This window comes from Cynocephalus volans, chromosome 1, assembly GCF_027409185.1.
Source record: "Cynocephalus volans isolate mCynVol1 chromosome 1, mCynVol1.pri, whole genome shotgun sequence".
Lineage (NCBI taxonomy): Eukaryota > Metazoa > Chordata > Mammalia > Dermoptera > Cynocephalidae > Cynocephalus > Cynocephalus volans.
Genome location: NC_084460.1, coordinates 152,479,015 through 152,501,142, shown reverse-complemented (window position 1 = coordinate 152,501,142; position 22,128 = coordinate 152,479,015).

Below are 22,128 nucleotides of genomic sequence, written 5' to 3'. Positions count from 1 at the left end.
GCCTTCACATGCAGGTCCACGATAGGTAATTGGGAAAGATCCTGGGAGCCATTGGCAGACGATACAAGCTCAGTCCTTAGCAGCAGCAGCAGCAGCAGCTTACAGCAGCAATAGCAGCAGAAGCAGCAGCAGCAGTGGCCTCTCAGGGCATTCCAGGAGAACTGGCAGCAACAGCCTCCAGCAGCAGTAGTGGCCTCCCTGAAGCCCCTCCGCCCACTGGGGGCATCCCAGGGGCAGGGAGTACCATGGATCAGAGCCACTCATCCTTTATACTTGAGTCCATAACCCAGGACACCTGGGTGAACATGCACAGTTACCTCAGACAATAGCCAAGGAACACCTGGGTGCACGTGCATATTTACATCAAATGCTCAGCAAAATTCTGAACATCTGTGGGGCCCTGACCATTTTTCTTCACTTTCCCTACATATATGTACACAAATATACATATATACACATATATAGGCAGAGAGAGAGAGAGATTTTTTATGGTAATTGGCTCACATGATTATGGAGGCTGAGAAACCCTCCATCTGCTATCTGTTAGCTGGAAAACCAGGAAAGCCAGTGGTGTAATTCAGTTCAAGTTCAAAGGCCCCAAAACGAAGAGTTCCAATGCCCAATGGCAGGAGAAGATGGATGTCCCAGCTCAAGAACTGAGAGAGAAAATTTGCCTTTCCTCCTCCTTTTTGCTTTATCCAGGTCCTCAATGGATTAGATGATGCCCACCCACATTGGGTATTATCTAATCTTTACTTAACCTTTCAAATGCTAATCTCTTCTGAAAACATCCTCACAGACACATGCAGAAATAATGTTTCATCAGCTATCTGGGTGTCCCATAGCTCAGTCAAGTTCATACATAAAATTAACCATCACACTATGTGTTATAACTGAGATCCCCATTCTTGAGTGATCTGAGTCCCTAGTCACCATTCCCTTCTCCACACAGGTTGTTCTTCCTGTCCATTCAGAGTCACAGAGGGGCAAGGGAGTACCAACATGTGTTCAAACATACTTCCATGCTTCCATTGTGCAGCAGCAGCACTAGCCCTGCTGATAATCAAGGTCAATTACTCTGTGATGATTATAGTCCTTTTCTTGCCTCCAGGTCTCTGGAAACAAGAAACATGCTTAGATGGCAGCATTAGCTTTATTTTAGTGGGTGACTTTCTGTGTTTGTAGAAAAACTGTGCTTCTTTGGGGGACCAGGACCTCTAACACTTGAAGCCAGAGTCGTAGGGACATCCAGTGTGAAGCCCCACAGTGAGACACTGGAAGTAATGATCATTTGGGCAACTTCTGTCTCCCCTGCTTGGATTTTAGACCCATGTATTCCTCCTATTGGGAACCCAATGCCTCCTAAAAGACTTTGAATCAATGAATAAACGGCATCATGGAGATGAATACCCCCTCCTCACAGAGTATTGCCTCTACGCTGGCTTTTTGGCTGTGCTACCAGCAGGTCATTTCACTGCTCAATCAAACTGACAGAGTTGGGGTGGTGCAATATGTGACGTAACCAGTATAGCTTGTGTTTATGAGCCTTCTCCAGGAACTCCTTTGCTGTAAACTGTGTCATTGGTCTCTTTGATGATATATAGTATTCCATACCATTGGAACAATTACTCTGTAGGCCCTTGGAAAGTGGTGTTGACTGAGGCTTTGTTGACAGTAAAGGCAAACCCCTAGCTAGATTGCATGTCTATTCCTGTCAGAATAATATCTTCACCTTTCAGAATAAAAGTGTCCTGATGTAGTCAATTTACCACAATTGGCCAGTTGGTTTTTCTCAGGGAGTGGCATATAAAACAATAGTAATAATTAATCTGGTATTAAAAAATAAGATGACTAAAATAAAGGTCAAAAGTCACAGTGTTTCAGTTTTTGTAATATAGAGAAAAGGAGGAAAGATAATTAACTTTAGACTTTGTTATAAATGCAAATTAATATTTATTTGTGTTAGTCCATTTCTGTTGTTTATAACAGAATACCTGAAACTGCATAATTTGTAAAGAAACAATATTTATTGCTTACAGTTTTAGAGGCTGTGAAATTCAAAGTCCAGGGAACAGATCTGGTGAGGGCTTTGTGATGATTCTACACAGCAATATAGGTATCACATGGTGAGAATGGCTGAGCAAGAGAGAAAGCTAAGCTTCTCACTCTCTCTCTTTTTAAAGCCATCATAGCCACACCCATTACTCCATAAATGGGTCAATCCATTCACAAGGGCATAGTCCTCACAATCTAATCACCTCTTCAAAGCCTCACCTTTCAATGACTGCAATAGGATTTCCCACCCTCTTAACTGTTACAGTGGGGATTAAGCTTCAATGAGTTTTGGGGGAACACTCAATCCACAGCATTCCACCCCAGACCCCCAAATCATGTCTTTTTAATATACAAATGCATTCATTCTATCCCCATGGCCCCAAAGTCTTAACTTGTTCCAACACCAACTCAAAAAGTCCAAAGTCCCAAGTCCCATCTGTGAAATCACAACAAGTTATCTACTTCCAAGATACAATGGGTGAGACAAATATAGGGTACATGTTCCCATTCAAAAAGGGAGAAATAGGCCAAAAGAAAGGGGTAACAGGTTTAAAACATGTCCAAAACCCAGCAGGACAGGCATTAAATCTCAAAGCTGGCAAATTATGTACCTTGACTCCACATTTGGCATTCTCTGCACACTGGTGTGGGGGTTGGGTCCCCAGGTCCCCTAGCAGCTCTGCTCCTGTGGCCTTCCTGGTGGAGCCATGCTTTAACTCTCCCAGGCTGGTACTGCACAGTAGTAGTTCTACAGTTCCAGGATCTCCATGGCAGTCCCACTGTCATGGCTACACTAGACATGGCCCTGGGTGAGGTTCTGTGCTGCAACTCTGACCCCACATTTCCACTTGGCATTGCTCTAGCAAATGCTGTCTGTGGTGACTCTACCCTTGTGAAAGATCTCTTTTTGGGATCTGTGAGGCTCCCAAGCCTCCACAGCTCTTGCATTCTGCAAGCCTGCAGACTTAACACTGTGTGGATGCTGCTAAGGCTTCCAGCTTGTATTTTCCATAATAGCAGATCCATAACACCTGAGGCCAATTTAATCACAGCCAGAGCAACTGGAGCAGTCAGGGAAGCTAGAGTTGGGAATCAGCATCCTGAGGCAGCCCTGGGTAGCAAGCCCAGGGAAGGCACCTTGGGCCTGTTCCCTGAAACCATTCTGCCTCCCTAGGCCTCTGGGCCCATGATGGGAGGGGATGCCTGGAAAATATCTGAAATGCCTTTGGGGGTCTTTCTTCCATTCTCTTGATAATCCCTTTCTTCTGTCCCAATCTCCTTAGCTGATAGTAGCTGAGCTATACCCTTGGTTTCCTCTCTTGAACAGAACAGACTTTTTCACTCTTTATCTGGCCAAACTGAGAGTTTTTGATTTTTCATCCTCTGCTTTCTTCCTGTTTATAAATTCTCTTTTTATTTCATGTCTTATCTACCTTAATTCAGTGTAGGCAGTTACAAGTAGCCACACAGCTGCCTAAATGCTTTGCTGCTTAGAAATTTCTTCTGCCAAATACCTGGGTTCAGCACTCTGCAGTTCCACAATCCATAAAACTTTTGGGCATGAACAGAATGCAGCCAAGTTCCTTGTAACTCTATAACAAAGGTGACTCTCGCTCCAGTTTCCAGTAAGCTCTTCCTCATTTCTATCTGAGACTTCCTCAACATGGCCCTTACTGAACATATTTTTATCAGCATTCTGGTCACCATCATTTAACCATTCTCTAAGTGGTTCCAAATTTTCCTGAGTTTTTGTCTTCTAATCTGTAACCACTATGTAGGCTTTTTCTAGCCTGCTCATCCAAATTATTCCAGCCTCTGGTCATTACCCAGTTCTAAAGCTGCTTCCACATTTTCAATATATTTTTATAAGCAATTCCCCACTTCTTGGTACCAATTTTCTGTATTAGTCTGTTTGGCTGCTTATAATAGAATACCTGAAACTGCATAATTTACAGAGAAATAGAATTTATTTCTTACAGTTCTGGAAGCTGGGAAGTCCAAAGTCCAGGGAATACATCTAGTGAGGGCCTTTTTCACTGGTGGTGACTCTTCATAGCAATGCTGGGTATCATACAGCAACAATGGCTGAGCAAGAGAGAAAGCTAAGCTTCTCACTTGCTCTCCATTTAAAGCCATTAGAACCATGCCCATTTCTCTATTAATGGACCAATCTATTCAGAAAGTCATAGTCCTCACAATCTAATTACCTCTTCAATGCCCTCCATTTCAGTGACCATAATAGGATTTCCCACCCTATTAACTATTATGGTGGTGATTAAGCTTCAATGAGTTTTGGGAGGACATTCAATCACAGCATTATTGGCACCCACTAAAACAAGAGAAATAAAGTAAAAGGTTTCCAAACTGATAACAGAAAAAAAAAATTAAATGAGGAGAGAAAATATCTAACTAAAATAAGGCAAGAAAGGGGGAAAAAAGCAGCAAAAACATGGATAAAATAGAAAGCATGAGACCAAATGGTGAAAGTAAACACAAATATAGCAATAATCACAATCAATGTAAATGGAATAATTTATTCAGTTAAGAGATAAAAACATCTAGAATAGTTAAGAATATACATACACATATAGTGATATATGCTGTATGCTGTTTACAAAAAATACACAAAATCTAGGAGCACAGCAATACTGAAATAGGAAGAATAGCAAACAATATTGCATAAAAGGAAAATATGAAAAGAAAGCTTATATAATTATTGCAATGCAAACTTAATAAACTTTAAGACAGAAAGTAATATTAAGCTAAAGACAGCTATTATATAAAATATTTACTTCCTGAGAAACGTACAATGTTAAGTATATATGTATCCATGAAATCATCTCAGAATACATAAATCATATATTAGGAGAACTATCACATAAGGGCAGAATTAAATATAGAAATAGATAATTCACCATCATAATTAGAGAAATCAGCAACATAGCAAAAAGTGGAATTAGATTAAAAAAATAATTAGATAGTTACTAATAAGATTGGGGGAAAAATTAATAAGATAGAAACTGGGAATACATATCCTTTGTTAACAAGTGTGGAATTAAAATGAAAATTGACATATACAAGGCTAAAACTATAAATAAGCTTTTTTAAGTGCAAGTAAATTTTAAATGATTAAATAAACCAAATATTTAGAAACTAACAAAAAAAGCTGTATGAACCACTTAAAAAATAAGCATAAAATGTAAAAAATTATCCAAGATGAACAATAATGAAAATATCCATTTCAGCACATGCAAATCAATAAATATGATATATTACATTAAAAGAATAAAGGGTAGAAGTCAAATTATTATCTCAATAGCTGCAGAAAAAGCATTTGTAAATGCAACATCCTTTCATGACAAAAACACTTAACATATTATAGAAAAACTGTACCTAAACATAATAAAAACCACATATGACAAGCCCATAGTTATCATTATACTCAATGGTGAAAAGCTGAAAACTGGTGAAATGCAAACAAATAATAGCTAATAGTAAAGTGAAGATGCTGGTTTCTTAGTTTTGTCATGTACCATGATAATATAATATGTTAACATCAAGAGAAACTGGGTGTGGGGTATATGGGAATGCTCTGTTTGCAGATGACATGATCTTATATATAGAAAATCCTAAAGACTCCACTAAAAAGCTGTTAGAACTAATAAAGTAATTCAGTAAAGTTACAGGATACAAAATTAACATGTAATAACTACTTGCATTTCTATACACTAACAATGAACTATCTGAAAAGAAATTAAGAAAATAGTCTCATTTACAATAACATGAAAAAATCAAATATAAAATACATACGAATAAATTACACAAGGTGAAAGATCTGTACACTAAAAACATAAAACGTTAATAAAATAGATTGAAAAAAACCCACAAATAAATGACAAGGATCTGGAAAAAAGGTATACTGTTGCTGGAAATGTAACTTGGTACAGCCATTGTGGCAACAGTATGGAAGTTTCTCAAAAAATTCAAAATAGATCTACCATATGATCAAGCAATCCCACTTCTGGGCATATATCTAAAGGAAATGAAATCAGTAATGTCAGAGTTACCTATACTTCTGTTCATTACAGCATTATTCACAATAGCCAAAATATGGAATCAACCTAAGTAATTCCATACACACACACACACAACACACATAATGGAATACTACTCAGTCTCAAAAAATTTGGAACAACATGGATGAACCTGGAGGACATTATGTTAAGTGAAATAAGTCAGGCACAGAAAGACAAGTACTGCATAATTATATGTGGAATCTAAAAACGTAGAACTCATAGAGGTAGAGAGTGGAATGGTGGTCTCCAGGGGCTAAGGGGTGGGGAAAATTGGGAGATGTTGGTCAAAGGGTCCAAAGTTAATAGAATTTTTTAAAAAAAAGAATAAAATAAAAAACATTACATTTCACAATTGTGTGCTAATATTAGAAAAGCGTAGATGAGAAAAGAAATGTCTGACAATTAATGACCTAGGCATTGAATTGAATAGGTACAAAAAGAGTCATAGAATAATCCTCAATACTAACAAAGATATGTATGAAACTTAATGATATATAAAAGTATTACAAAGCAAAGAAAAAACCACAAAGCTAAAAGTTATTTCTGAAACTAATGTAATTAAAAATCTTGGAGACATCTTGTAAAAAAAAAAAAAAAAGATGTCAGAAATAACATTAGGATTGAAAGATTGACATACATGCATATATATGCATATGTGTGTATATATATTCAGCAGAAATTTTGCAGTTAGTATTTTATAATTAAAAATTACAGATTAAATTTGAAACTTAGATAAAATAGAAGTATTCCTTGAAAAAAAATACTTAAACTTTGCTTAAAAAACGTACAAAAATCTCAGTGAAAATGTTACCATTACAGCTATTAAATTGGGAAATAAAACATATTTCTCCTCTTCAAATATTTTAAAATAATACCAGGTTCAGATAATTTTATATATGATTTTTGCCAAACATTGGTAGACATAATTTCAAACTTAAACAGATTGCTCTAAAGAATAGAAAAAAGGAATTCTCCCAAATTTTTCCTTTTTACTACCAAAACTGACAAAGATAGATCTAAGCAAATCACTTAGCTTTCAGGGCCCTGATTCTCCCAGTTGCAAAATCAAATTTCTGATCTGATCTTTCTCAGAAAAAGTGTATGGGTTATGATTTTTAATTCATGTGAAAATATTGATTTTCCTACTTTGTAATAGGGTGTCGTATCATTTCACTTCTAATCAGAAAAAATTTTTCCCTGTAAATAGCAAGATATTTTACTTTTAATTCTCTAGCACTTGAAATCCAAATGGTACATAAAATTTTCTAAAGTTGTAGGTAATTTATCACTTGTTGAAATTTGTCATTGATTTATTTTTCATACACAGTATCTCCAATAAAACAGAATTTTCCATATTCTATGTTTCTTTTCAAGTTATTTAAAGGCAACTGTGAATAAAACCAAAGGTGTGTACATATTTGTATTTTTCATATGGCATTCATAGTTTCATGGTATCCATTTTTGTGGGTAGATGAATAATTGCATGTTCATTCCTCGATCCAGTTTATTTATTGGAAACTGGTCAAAACTGTTTCATGCTATTACAAAACATTTACAATCTATACAAGGATATATTCTATCCTTGTTGGATAAGTTAGGTTTTGTTTTTGTTTTTGTTTTGTTTTTTTCTGGGGAGGAAATGCATTTTCCTTTTTTTTTTAGGAAGCTGGCTGGTACAGGGATTGTGTGTTATCAGCACCACACTTTAAACAACTAAGTCAATCAGATAACCAGGAAATGCATTCTTTAAAAAAAAATAAAATACACTTAAAGAAAACTAATCTTTGAAAAAATGATAAGGAGGGGTGACAATCAGCTTTGTATCTCATGAATATTCATAACCAACAACAAAAAAAAAAAATGATAAAGCAAAGTGGTTTGAGTTGAAATTATATTGTCCAAGAACCACTGTAACAAGTCTTGGGATAAAAACAAAAATATCCAATATTAAAAATAATAAAACTCAACAGAGTTTCTGAGTGTACATAACCTTTCAAATTGTTTGGAATGAGAGTATTGTATGGTGTGTAAGAAGTTGGACACTATAACAGTATTTCTACAAAAAGGCTTAGAACAGTGACTTAAATATAGCATGCACCATGCGTGTATTTGCCAGATTGATGTCTAAACAGACTCAATCATTGGCAGAAAGAAGCATTGTGATGATAACTCTTGATCTAAAATAAACTTTGCTGTGATATATGAAGGAAAAATATTGAAAGATTGATGAGTACATTTTTAACAGACTGTATGAAACATTTATTTTTATATATTTTGTTTCTATGTATGTGATCAAAATAAACTAGGAAACATCTGCAGAATAAACAGAAATGTACCCTTATAGAAGTAACCCCTGTAACTACCTTTCATTATGACAACTGGCATAGTCTGAAACAAGTCTTCCCTTACCTGATAATGACTGAATTCCCCCCAAAGAGGAAGTTTTATGCTCCCTTTGTGTTATTTTGTATCATCTGAAGAAAATATAACTTAATAGACTTGTCTGTCAAATAAAGCATTTTGATCACAGACCCAGAGACAAAGATTTGCATCTGCTTGAGACATATTTGGAGAGTAATCTCAGGGGTCAGTGACCAAGGTCAAACATGGAAAGAGATATTAGGTGACCTTTGCATACTGCCATTTGCATGATATTAAACATTGAAGTGTCAAAGAACAAAGCTTTTTAATATGTTACTGAAAATGCACTAAATACTCCCTACCTATATAACATTCCAGCATTCTTGAGGAAGATCTTGCCTGCCAGTGTATGTTTAAAGAAGGGTGCACAGGGAGAAAAAGACTCTTGGAGTCATGAGGTACAATCTTCATCCCCCAGAGAAATTGTTAATTTCAGGTCATATGGTGTCTGGATTATAACACTAGAGTTTTCTTTGGGTGTAATCAGTATTACTGCAATTACTGATGATTATGTTCTATTGGTGATAGTAAAAGAAATATAAAATAGAAATTCTTAGAATGATAAATTACTTCAATGATTAAGATTTAAGTTGAGGACAGTAATTATTGAGTTTATATCTATACTGAGCCATCAGTAGAGAAAGGCAGTAGTATGCATCTGTTTTGAGGAATCTGTATTAAAAAGTTGATAAGAATATGACAAAACAAAGGAAGCAGAAATTTAACTTTACTACTTACCCAAAGATGAAGGAAAGACTAGAATTGCCCACGGTAGTAGTAGTCCTATTGAGAAGTATGAGAAATAAATTTACAACATGTTTGTACCCAAAGAGGAATAACTGATAAAGTAGCAAGAATTTACATTGAGAATTGATATTCTGGTCTAGTAAAATATCAGTTTGTCCTGGGATTTTGGAAAGTTCTTTAAAATTAAACTAAAATATTATTTGGGTGGGGGGGATAGTGGAATTAAGGGTACATTTATATTTTTCTTCAAATGATTATTTTGTATTTTCCAAATTTTCCACAACTATATTACTTTATTAATAAATAAGTTTTCAAAAAATTTAATTATATACAAAAGAACTGTAATGCAATGAACACATATGCAGTATACATCGATTTTGTATCACAGATCCATGAGAGAAAGCTTTTGAGGGATGTGTGAGCAAAACTATAAAACAAACTTTGGCCTGCTACTTCTGTACTTCAGCTGGTTCTTTTGCTAAGCTCAATAACTTGTGTGATTATAACCTGATAATACATTGCCGTGCAACAAATATATTCCATTTCAGAATGGAAATGTGTAAAGGAGAAAGTAGAAAATAAGGGATTCAAGGATCATCTTAAGTTGAATTCCCTGAAGGCAGAAGCCAAGACAAAGATGTGAGCGAAGGAGTTTTTTTGAGGGAGGAAATGCTCTCAGAAGTGGAGTAGTGGAAGCAGGATAAGGTAGAAAAATAAAAAGTAGGCAAAGACAAGACATTTTCTTCTCTGGAGACTAGCTTCTGCCTCATCCTGCAGGGGACTTTGCAGTATGAATTACACCACAGATTTGGTGTCATCGTGAAGCACCCATGTCATGGCCTGTGTCAGTCAACCATGGACTTCAGGCTATCTCCATCTGTGAGGGCACTCCTTCAGAGAAGGAGACAGCTGGAGGATTAGTGCACTCATTCAATTAAGGAGATATTGGTGGGGCACCAACAGTGCTCACTATAGACATTTAATTTTAAGGAAACCTAACATTTTGTTTTCTTAAAACAATAAACAAATGTAACAACAGGAAAACATGTAGGATTTCATAAAGGGAAGAACATAGACTTTTGAATCATACCTGGATGATGAATTCCAAAACCATCTTATTCAAGTCTTTGTAAAATTTACTAACCTTTGCTGATCCTCATATTTTTCAGTTATAAGATGGACATAATGATGCCTGCTTTATCGTTGGACAGTGTCAATTAGAAGTATTTCTAAAATATCTTGGAAGTGCCTAGAACATGCTAGGTGCTCAGTAAGTATAATTACTTGCCTTGTGACACCTATCATTTGTGCTAAATTTGTTTATTCCTGAAGGCGAACTCACATTTGTAAACTATTTCAGAGTTTAAGTTCTTCTGTACACATTATCATATCTAAACTTTAAAAAGATCCTTTGAGGTCAGTAGGACATAAATTATTTATTATATTTTACAGATCAGCAAATGCAGATTCAGAGAGGGAATATGGGAGATACCGCTGAGTAACAAATTACTTTTGAACACACAGCATGGCTTTTCTGGACTCTAGTCTTCAGGGTTTCTTAGGAGACTGAAATCCAGGTGTTGGCCCAGGTCTGTCATGAGGTTGCAAGTAAAAGGTTGAACCTCAAGTTTCAACCAATTGAAACCCACTTCCAAGTTCACTCAGTGGTTGTTGGCAGGATTTTGTTCATTATGGACTGGGAGACTGAAGGCCTGGATTCTTTGATGTGTGGTTCTCTCCAGCATCATCAAAATGAGCAAGCCAAGGAGGTAAAGGAGAGGGAGAGAGTGCCAATAAGAAAGAAAGTTCTAGCATGAGGGAAATCATACTCTTTTGTAACCTCATCTTTTAAGTGGTGTCTCCTTATTTTTGCCACATTGCATTCTTTAAGTACAAGTCACTGAATCCAACTCAATGGGATAGGGTTACATAGCTGTGATTAGGAGATAGAGATCATTGTGAACCATGTCAGAAGCTGTCTACAACAGAAACCAAGGTGTTGTTTTGTTTTGTTATGGTTTTTGCTATGTCAGAAATTGTGCTAATATGTTATCTAATGTAACCCACACAATGACCTTGGTAGATCAAAATTACTATTCTCTTTTTATCTTCAATAAAATTAGGGCTTTGATTAATCAGTTTACAGGATCACATTGCTAGTAAGTAGCAAATCTGTAAGCAGATTGTACGATGCAAATAGAGTATAAGTGATCGGGCTTCTGTTAGATGTCAGCAACAATAAGTGATCCATCTTTGTGCCTCTCAGAGAGTCTTGTTTCATAAAGTTGGAATGCAAAAAATACTTGAATAAATAAATAGCACAAAATGCTAGCCAGAGGGATATCATTCTTTACTTTCTTTGTTAATCTTGTTGAAATTCCAAAATAAACTTTTCTAGACATATGCACAGAATGGATAAAATAAAGAAAATTCTGTTAAATGTTGAGTAATGTCTTCGAAGCCCATTCTAAGTCCTTAGCATGTGGTGGGGAATTTTTTCCTTGCAACAGCAGGGTGAATTGAATTCTGCCCAATGTGTCAATGTTTATGATTGCTTTATTATGCAGTCTTATGCCACTCATAGCTTATCAGATTTTAAATTACCATATAAATTTCCATAGTTTAAAAATATAGGAAACATTAGTTTAAAAGCATCTAATCTTATTTTCAAGATAAGAAATGATCAACACTTTAGATTGAAAGTGATACCCCTAAGCTGGAAAGTGAGAACCTAACAATATTATCTAGACTAATCACCACTAGCTAGCACAATCATAATACTTGCAAAATAGAATCACTGGTTTAATTAATTGTAACACCTGCAGGGTGAAAAGATCCAGAATCTACCGCTTGATGGAGAAGTGGGGGCTGGCAGAACACATTCTAGTGTTCATTTAACAAATGTATAAATTAACCGAAAAATACATAATAAAGTGAATTCAAATGATATTCTAATTGTCTTTTTTTTTCTTTTTTCCATTTTCACCTATTCTTTTTGAAAAAACTTTAACATCATTTCAATTTCAATCTTTTCATCAACTTACTCTTTGCACTACAGGTGGCCAGATAGGATTCATTAACATTCAAGAAAGCAACAGAGGAAAATTAATTAAACAAGGTAAATTTTATTTTCTATTTGAAATTTTGTGGTCGGCTAATTACATATTCTGTTTACAGCCTTGATTAAGGTTGGCTGTACACATATCTTTCTAGGCTACTAGACAGTCAACTACTTGAAAGTAGGTAATGGATCACATTCATTTGTTACTCTTACAGCATCTGCCATAAAATATTATTTCTAAGTCAGGCCTCAATAAGTGTTAAATAAAATAATTCTGTCATAAATAAAAAATTGACAATGTCTATAAAACTTTCAGATCTCCATAATAAAGTAAGTGAATCCAATTAGTAACAAGGGAATATTGAAAGGATTTTGATGATTCAGGTATTATATTAAGCATTGTCATAGGAAAATGGTATTATACAGAATAAAAAATGCTTAAAAGGGTTGATCTACATAAATGCTTTTGCATAAAAATGGTATGATCAGAATTCAGCTAATATTTCTATAAGAGTTTCTCTGTATGTTGCAGAATCATTAATTATTTAGTTGCAATAGCTAATGAACATTTCAAAATATTCAACCTAACTAATAATTAAAGAAATGAAAATTAAGGTAATAAAATTTGATTTTCACTTGTAAAATTAACATTTTAATGGCAACAATGCAGTGCTAAAAGATATAGAGAAATCACCCACACACACCCTACTCCCCACATACACACACACATTCACCTTAAAATAATCCAAATGCTTAATAGTATAGGAATGAACAAGAAAATTATTATATATTCTATAGTACAATAAAATCATTTAAACAGAGACTTTTAATTATATGGGTAAATGCTTACTGTATGTTTGCTGAAAAAAGCAAGATAAATTTATCAATGTGGTTTTAACTGCTTAAATTACACACATGTAGGGAGAAAACAAATCACCAAACTATTATTAGAGATCATCTCTAGACGGCACTATAGAAACTTTTATGTCTTTTTTTATCTTTATGATTTTACCAAATGACACCTATAGCTGTTTATAATCAGAAATAGCCTTAATTTTAGAAAATGGAATTACGATGTAACAGATAAACTAGTTAAGCAGTATATAATTACATTAAACAAGTTATTCATCTCATTATTAAGTTAAGCTTAGGTACAATTATTCTCATTTTTTTCTATAAAGTTTTAGAGAATGTGAGAAATTGAAACAAATGAATATTCAGATATTTTAGAGGTGAGTTTTGCATACACAACTCAATACTTGTGGCTTGAATAAAGGTTGTCAGGAAAGTCTGATGAAAAGCAAATATAAAAATGTTGGTGGCAGGACCCAGATGACTCTTTTTCCAGTTTGAATATTATTCTCCTTATTGAAAAAATGTCAGAGATATGAGTGGCAAAATTCAGCTTCTACATTCTCCTTTAAGTTTTGCAAGACTCTTTAAGAGAGCATAGCTAATAAATTTACAGTTTCTTTAGGAAATATTTCTTCTGAGCTAACTTTTAAAACAATGTTTATTTTGCTGGAATTTTTATAGTGCTATAATTTATTAAGCAAGTCATCTAAAAAAAAATTAAGTGCTTTTCATTAAATACAATGTTTATTTCATTTTCTCTAGTGCCCATAATTGAAGAAGTTCGAGGTATCTATTATTTTTATTCATATATCTAAATGCTCTAACCTTGGAAATAAAGTAGTAAGCATGGAAACACTGGAAAGGAAATAAGACAGAGAATGCTTGAAGGGAATGAAGAGGAAACACAGCTGTCCTTTTCTAAGTTCTCATGTGAGTCCAGGGTTTCTTTAAGGCAACATTCTTCTATTCTTAGTCAGCATTTCTCACTGGAGTTGTCCTAGTATCAGATATGGACATGGAACTCAAGTTGGCAAAATCAGATTCTTCTACTTACCTTCTTCTCCAGGTCCACAGATACAACAGTTACACAGCAGAGCTACTCTGAGTTGTGTTTGATTTTTACAAATTTATATGGCCTAAAAGGAAAGAAAGCATTTTCTTTTTACACTAAGTCTGGAGCTCCTGATGTCTGTCTGTGCATGATGTGAGTAATCTCCTTAGGAACAAACCGTGCAGGAAAAATAAATAAATAAATAACAGGTCCTACAATTGCTGTGTTTCTCAGCCAAGGGTTACCAGGTCACAAGAAGAAATAGTTCTGTCATGTTGTAGTTTACATTGGAGATTCCTCTAAGTAGTGATACCAGCAGATAAAATAGGTGGGAAAATATGCATTCACAGAAACCTCTTGTTTATTTATTCAGGATATAAAAGTTAGTGGGCAAAACGTATGGAGCATAAGCAGGATGTCTCATTATAAAGCCTTTTATTTACAACCCAGCTCTGAACAGTTATCTGTTTCTTTTGCCAAGGTTCCTCTCAGACCTCTCCTTGTAATGAGGTAAATACATATTACCCCACCTCTTATTACTACTTAGTACATTTGCCTGACTTTTTGTATTATAATCCTAGTAACGTTAGGTAAGTTCTTTATAACTAGGATAACTAAGACTAGAGTTTGTATAGTGTTCTTGACTGTTCTCACTGTTGTGTGAATTTTTTCCTCCTTATCCTGTTTTTGCTAACTGGTTATGAAAGTATCCCTTGCTTAACATGCTGATCAGGACAATTCAGTGCAGCAGCAAAGGACTCATGTCAATATGTTTCCTCAGCCCTAGGTCTTTACTTATGTGTAGAATATTGATTAAGATATGGATGCTGGAGTCAAATTGTGAGGCTGGAATCTTGGCCCCATCAATTACTTACTAGCTGTGTGATCTTGGGCCAGTTACTAAACTAGTTTGTGCCTCAATTTTCTCATCTCTAAAAAGGGGAGAATAAGAATACTTAAATCATATAGTAATTTTGCCAAGACTAATTAAGTTATTTATTTAAGCTGCACTTTTATTACTATTATAATAATACTATTATTTTTACTATCATTATTATATCTTTGGCAATATAAACACATTTTGCATCAGAGATCCATAATTCTCATATTCTGTAATCTAATACAATAGAATTATGTTCCTCATTTTGTAATTGCATGAGGGCAAGAGAGAAAAATGCATTTTAGAAACTTCAATTTATATTGGAGAAACTGAAGGAAATTGAGTAAAGCACAGAAAAGTTAATAAACTGGACTTAGGTTACTCAGGTAGTGAGAGGCAAGTGGGTTTACATACAAGTATTTGATTCCAGAACCCATATTCTTAACTATTATGAAATATTATATGTCATCTATTACATAAAATGCACTTTCAAGATTACTCATCTAAAATGAACTCAATTATGTATCTAAGGTGAAAGAATTCCCAAATTGGTAAAGGAAATTTTTTTATTAAAATAAAAGGGTTACAATTATCAAATTAAAGCTATAACTTTTTTGCAGCACATGGGTGGGTCGGAAGCTCTTCTTTAAACAAAGTTAAATTTGATGAGTCCTGAGGAATATTACTCAGTTATGGTTTTTACTGCTAGAGAAAATTCGCAGTATCTCATAAATCAAGCATTACAAAGTGTTTCAATCAATTATATGATAATGTAATGATGTATAACTTCTTATATATGAGGAGTAACTATAACTTTTTAAGGTTATAGTTCATTTTTTTTTTTTTTTTGTCTTTTTTGTGACCGGTAAGGGGATCGCAACCCTTGGCTTGGTGTCGCCCGAACCGGGCTCAGCCAGTGAGCGCGCTGGCCATTCCTATATAGGATCCGAACCCGGAACCGCGCCGCTGCGCTCCCAAGCGCTGCACTCTCCCGAGTGCTCCACGGGGCCGGCCCTATAGTTCATTTTTTAAATAGTAACTTGAAAATATTCTATGTGATAAATCAGTTTAGAAACATGATGATTATTTGAATAAACATATATAACTCTTTAATTCTATCAGTTAATGAGCCTTTCTTTTTCATTCTATTTATTTATTTGATTATTTTTATTAGCTCCCACGTATAAGTGAGAACATGCAGTACTTCTCTTTCTGTGCCTGTGAGCCTATATATTTCAACTTTGCATTCTGGAAGTGGTAAATCAAAGACAGACCCAGAGCAAAACTCCATTTATCATCTGACATCTAAACCACAGTGTGTTCCGGGTGCTCAGAAATAATCAACACTTCAGACTCAGTATCAGGTAACCTTATTTCCTTTCTCCAGTGCAATTACATGGTAAATGATTTCAGGTTCCTAAGGGGAAGTATCTGGAAACATACTTGTAGTACCATCTTGGTGACACAATCCCCTTTTAAAGGGACTCCTAGGATATGGAGTCCCCTTTTAAAAGGCACTCCTAGGATACCGACTAGCTCAGGTCTGGGCATTTGGTGAAAGACTGACTATTTATGGTGGTGACTCACTAAGTTTTTGTTCATCAAGTCTATGATTTTTGTTTCTTTGCTCTGTTTTGTTTATTTTTCTTATACTTATGCATATCAAGTAGGATTTTTAGTAAATTGCAAATCTATTTCCTAGGAATACCAAGATCAGTCGGGTACGTAAAAAATGTCTAACACTCATGTTATTCTGATCACTGTTCAGGCTCTGCTACCCTGTGGAAACCATGTCTGCCATCCCAACACTCCTACTGAAATCAGGGAGCCCTTTTAAAATATGTATCATCCACTGTGACTCCTACATGCAGCATACAGCATTTCAAGGATGAAAAGCTCTGCTGTGGATGTACTCAGAGTCTTTTGCAATAACTTAGTGAAGTGATAAAAATTTTTAAACTAATTTTTTAATAACCATTCAAACATTTACATCATTTGAATTTACATTTGAGTACTATTTGTAAATCTATTCTATTTCTGTTATTTTCCCAAATCCAATTATATCTTTTTGGCACATATGAATGTCTGCATAGCACCAGCGGTTACAGAGCCCTTGGTGAGTACAAGTAGGCCCTCCCCTATTATGTTCTCACTGAATTACCAGTTAGTCAAATTGCTCCTACAGCACACAAGATGTTTATTATCAAAAAATTTCTTTGATTTATATACAAGTAACAAATATAGGCACATAACCCCTTTTCTGCAAATTCAGCAATACAGCAAACTATGAAAACACTTTTTTCCTCTTAAGTTTGGCCACAAATAACATTCGGTAGCTAAACCTCCCCTACACTAATATTAACATTGGTAGTCTTATTTGTCCCACTTTTGTGTGATCTTTGAGAAACATTAATATGTTAAGTTTCAGAGTATTGATGCAGATGTCGCATAATATATGACATATGCAAAACTCATTGACTTCAACTACTTCAGATAATGGATTCTTATAATACTTGTATTTTGTTTCGTTATTGATTTAAATTTGATCATTATTGCTCTATTTTTTACCTATCCTAAAAGGTATATGTGGGGGGTGAGAAGGGGAAAGGGGGAAGGGGGAGGGGGAGGGGAAAAGGGAGAGATTGGATAAGGGGCATGAAGAATAAGTATGATTTGTAACAGTGAATATGGCAATAAAAAATTTTAAAAAGCATATGTATTTACTATTATCTGCCATAAATTTTTATGAAAAAAACCCTGATTTTGTTGACATTCTTATTTGTTACTTTTATTGGCTGACTGACTTATTAATGCTTATGAAACAATAATTTTCTTTTAGAAATTACCAAATATCCACGTGTAAGCTAACAGCATAATGCCCACCACAATGAGGACGCGTCCTCCATACAGTTTATAAGGAGATGGTTATTATTATTATTATTGACAGGTAATGAATTAGGAAATGGATTTCAGGGAATGGATTAGGAAGACTATTGATCCTGGTGCTGTTTAGCTGCTTTCTCCGCCACCCCAGCTGGGAAGCGTTGAAGTTTATAAGGGGCTTAGGGACAAAGATGGACTTATGCCAAAGAGAGAAAGGCGGAAGAAGGAGAAGATTCCCAGGTGCCTCACAGACTCCTGTTGCTTGCTTGTCCTGGGGTTGCTGGTGCACAAGCGTAACATTTTGTTACTTTCCCTTCCTCAGTTGCTAAGCAACCTGTGCAGGGAAAAGATCTTAACTATGAGGCCAGCTCTCTGAAGGCCATGAGGATGGAGTAAGTTCTGATCAGCATTTCGACACTAAACAATATTTACTTTTAAAAATCATGAATACAATTAATTTGCTGATATTGAATCATATTTTGCCCTTTCAGAATTTTAACTATCGAATTAAATTGTCACTTTAATACTCTTTATTTTGTTTATCTCATGCTTATACTTTTGAATTTTTATATGACTTCCTTGAAAGCATTTTTAAGAATGTAGATAATCTTTTTTGTGTGTTGTGTTGTTTCATTTAGAAATCGTACGGACAGAAAGGTAGGGTACCTTTCCTCGCCCTTCGTAAGAGTCACATCTGAAGTTCTTGTAACATAAGTCGATTAACAAGAGAAAAGCATAACAAATTTATTTAATCCAAATTTTATGGGATACAGGAGCCTTCGGAATGAAGACCCAAAGAAGTAGGGAAAAGTAATTTTATGCTTGGGTTCACTGAAGCATAGACAGCATGTAGAAATATGACTGGAAAAAAGAGCAGTAGATTGGAAAATGGTAATAGACTGAGTGGGAAAATCCAGCAAGGACTGTCTAAGTTCTTCTTGGCCTCTCTGTTGTAGCATTTCTTCTTCTGGGAATGGGGCGGGGCCTCTCTAGAAAGACGGTCTTGTAACCTTTTATTGCACAAGGGTAGGTCAGAGAATTTCTTCATGGCCAGCTCCTAGATGGAAAAGTGGGGGAAGATTAGAGAAATATTTCTATGTTTTATGGCTTGCTTTGGGGAAAAGGGATTCTAGTTTCTATGACCTGCCCAGAGGAAGAGGAATTCTGGTTTCTATGACTTACTTTTGGGAGGGAACGAGGGGTGAGAGCTAGGGAGGAAGGAAAAAATCAGAGAGACCTTGGTTCTGAGGCTGCTTCTGAGGCTTTCCAATGTCCTTTAGTTCAAAATACTCAGAATGCCAAAGTGCCGTATATTGGGGTATTGTTTTCTGGGCTCCAACAAATTCAATGTTTTGAGGCGGTAAAGCCTACAGGCCTTTTAAGTCATTTATTTTTCAATAATTTTAAGTTTTACACATATTTATTTTCCTATTGAAATGGACAACAAACACAGCAGTTTCTTAAAAAGGCAATAGTGAGGCAATATGAAGAAACTTTTAAATATTTTTATAAACCTCAATATTTATTTTCTCTTGGCTAAAAAGTCTTACATTAGAAATTGTATTTTTTTTTTTTTGTTTACATTCAAACTATAACTACTGTGCTAGCATCTTTGTAAAAATTTTCAATAAGTCCTAATATTTGATCTCTAACACACTTGATTTCCTACACTAGGCCACAATTAATAGACCTAAACTGGAAAAGGAATGGAAATAACTGTACCCCTTTTATTTGAAAACACTGCCCTTTCTGACTCTTCTCCGATTTTTCTCAAGGAACAATTGGTCACTATGAGCTTTGGGATGGTCTGTTCCTCCCATGGACAGTGCTAGTAACGAGTGTGAATGCCCCTGTGATCGCTGCATCCCCTCCGTCTCATGCTCTCTCAGGCACTAAACTGTGCTCTTAGGCAATGACATCTTTCTCTGTCACCTCACTTGAGTTTCCTGCTCTGTCCTGGGAAAGCTCTCCTAGGCTTCCTGATGTTTTCTCTTACATCCGGCAGACCAGAAAATTGTAGAATTGATGCTGTAGTGTTGTTACTGAATTAGGCTCTTGGGTCTCAAAGTCATAGAAATGAACAATGCACCCAGCAGTAAAGCAAGCCATGCTTTATTAAAAGAAGAGATAGACTTATGCATAAGGCAGGTAGTAGCTACAGGAAAGCCAGCTCCCCAACGGGAGCTGTTCAGTCTTTTATAGGGAAACGGGTTAAGGGGTGTAGGCCAACATCATCATTCTGTGCCTATGGAGGCAGTCCATTCTGTTCTTCCTGGTTGTGTCATGGGTGCATGCTCAGTTAGTGCTTTGGTCCTTGTACCTTCTCAGTAGGTCCATGATGGTGGTGTTATTCATTATTGTCACCCCAGGAAGGTCATTATAACTGTCATCTTGAAACTTTGTGCACATGTGGGAATTCTAAAGGGATCTTAAGGTTAATCTGTAACTTAATTTTTACAATTATGGTAAACAAGCCTTGGGTTGGAGTTTTACAACTCAGTGAATATCTGTTCCCCTCTTATCTCAGTTTATTTTATCAGGGCAGACCATGTGCTAATCATGTGCTCTGGAAGTCTCATGACTGAGGAGTGGACAAGTATCAAAGTGTCTTCTGCAGGGAAAATGGAGTCAGTCTGGTTTGCAGGCCTAGCACTATTGTGTCTCAGTGTGACATACCTTGAGATGAAATCTAAGGGAAGTCAACAGTCTCTCATCTCTGTTCCAAGACTTCTCCTCCCATGAGGAGTATGGACAGTGAATCTCAGAGCATCTCTCTTCCTTCCTCTTAGGAGAGCTGGGAGTGAGTGTTGAATAACCTGGAGAAACTAGCTCAGCCTTCTGTGTATTCTTGCATTCTGGCAACTCCTGCTGTCACCCATCCAATATATAGTGAGTAATAAGGTGATGGGCTTTCAGCCCGTACTTATGCCATCTTTTCTTCCAAACTTTCCTCTAATTAATGAACACATTAATGTACATATCCTGCAAATCATCCATATTGTAAATCATCCCATATCCCTGGGAGGGAGAACTCCATCTAGCTCAGTGGCTTAAAGTGCATATTAATGAGGACTTTTTGTTGTATCCTTCATTGCCCTATCACCCTGTGCTTTGTCACAAAGCAGCCATTTTATCCTAGAAACAGTAGTACTTTCAGGTTTTACAAGATCTCTGAGTTTTGTTTGCTTTTAATCTCTGGTGTATAATTCCATCATGTTCTATGAAAAATCTGTATTAAATAATAACTTTTCTATTTTCAAAGCTTTACCCTACTTTCTGACTACTATTGTTCTTCATCTTTAAGCATCTGTTATAAGTAATGCAAGCAGAGAGGCACTGAACACACAGCAGGTTAAGTGTTTATTTGGTTACTCTTTTAAAAGCTAGACTGCATGGGGTAGAGTGTAGAATGGCCACAGCTCTAGCTATCCAGCGTTCTAGAAGTGCAAGCCAATGTGCTCCTGTTGAACTCAATTGCATAACTCTGCAACATTTCACAGTATTTAGAGACGTGTTAAATATCTTTAATTCAAAATAGAGAAGAGCTGTCCCTAGAAACTGAGTGGATGCTGTGCAAGGAGCAATCAGTTTGTGACCTAGATTTCAGAGTCAGGGCCTCCTGCCACATACAGTCTGTTAACAGTGCCCACAGGGAAAATACAAACAAGAAACACCTGAGGTTCAAACACAGGCACTAAATTGAGACATTTACATTCCAAATATCTTTATTTTAAAAGACCTTTTATTGAAGGAAGTTAGAGATAAATGTTCTAGAGCCTGAAGAGGGCTCATTAGCACTTTCAAAGGGACATCAACCCTGATCAAAAGAAGAAAACACAGAATTAAATGTTCTCACCAGGATTTTGTAATGGGTCACCCGTCTGTGAAGAAACAACCACAAAGGGAAAACTTACATTTACATTTTCTCACTCATTTAAGAAGCAAAGAGGCCAAAGAAAAAGAGAGAGAGAAAAAAGAGTTGATTAATTTTTTAGTGGAAATCAACTTTGCTGCTTCTCTAAGGACAGGATGAGGTAGGCAACGGGATGTGTAATAAATCTAGTCTTACTCCGTGGGCTGGGAGACAATATCGCTGCAT